Genomic DNA, 1,160 nt, shown 5'->3' on the forward strand with positions numbered 1-1,160 from the left:
TCTCTTTTTTTGGATACACAGTAGATGCAAGTCACTCAACGGACTTATGCAGAGATCGGCAGGTCTCAAGTGACACCTAATGGTAATGTTGATATTACATATTAAACCTATAAATCTTGGCTTGATACATACACAAGAGTAAATTGTTTTTCATCTTTCAAGGATGAAAATGCTAAGGGTCATCTTGGATTAATTTCATAGGAATTTCCATGGGTTATCACCCATTGGGGCAGACACTGACCTAATCCGACAGCACAGAAAGAGAAATTCAAGAGTCTGTCTTCCAGTACCAGTTTCTGTAGAAGGACACAACAGTAAAATTTTCGGTTGCCTCCCTCTAACTTATAAGCCAGTCCATGTCTACATATTGCTGCTGCCACCAGTTGTGGAAACCCCGAAGTGGATGCTGATCAACCCACAGTGTAAGAGGACGTAACGGCGCTCACAGGCTGCCATTACAGACTGGTATTCAATAGCCCGATACTCCCAAAGCAGCCCGCAGTGAGCTATTTCCTGTGGCTAGTCAGCTGATCCCGAATGGCTTCCCGCGCAGCCTGCAGAGTCATCCCGGGCCGCCCAGCCCTCCACGAAAGCTGATGTTACCCTTAATTAAGACAGTAAAACGACTCGCTAATAGGCAACATAATGGTTTGCTACTTCGTAAGCCTGCACTGGAACTCTTACCCCCCAATAACCAATGTAACCACGGGTAGGTTATCCTGATTTCATGCCGCGTATGAAGGTGATTAAAACCACCTCCCAATCGGGGTTTAACTATAGCACAAATGAGGAATTTTTCATTACAAACATGCGTATATCGCATCGAAATGAGAAAATAACCTATTATTCCAGCGCCAACCCACAGACACTGCAAATTTTATAAGACGACGTACGGCGTTTTAATCTTGGAGCGCAGGCAGGCAGCTACAGCTCGGCACACAACGCTTCGCTCCACAGGAGCAGACACCGGGGGGCTGAGGAGGGAGAAACTGACGGCAACGGCAGAGGCCGCCTTCAGCTCTGCAGGGAACAGCTCGGGGAAGGACCCCTGCAAAGCCCCCCTCTTCTACTCAGCAAAACACCCGATACACGCACGGGCACCGCAAGCGCCTGCCCAGCGCCTCTCCGCTTTCCCGCGGGCGAGGACCCAGGGACGACCC

The sequence above is a fragment of the Egretta garzetta genome, unplaced genomic scaffold, assembly GCF_000687185.1.
Source record: "Egretta garzetta isolate BGI_Z169 unplaced genomic scaffold, ASM68718v1 scaffold259, whole genome shotgun sequence".
Classification (NCBI taxonomy): domain Eukaryota; kingdom Metazoa; phylum Chordata; class Aves; order Pelecaniformes; family Ardeidae; genus Egretta; species Egretta garzetta.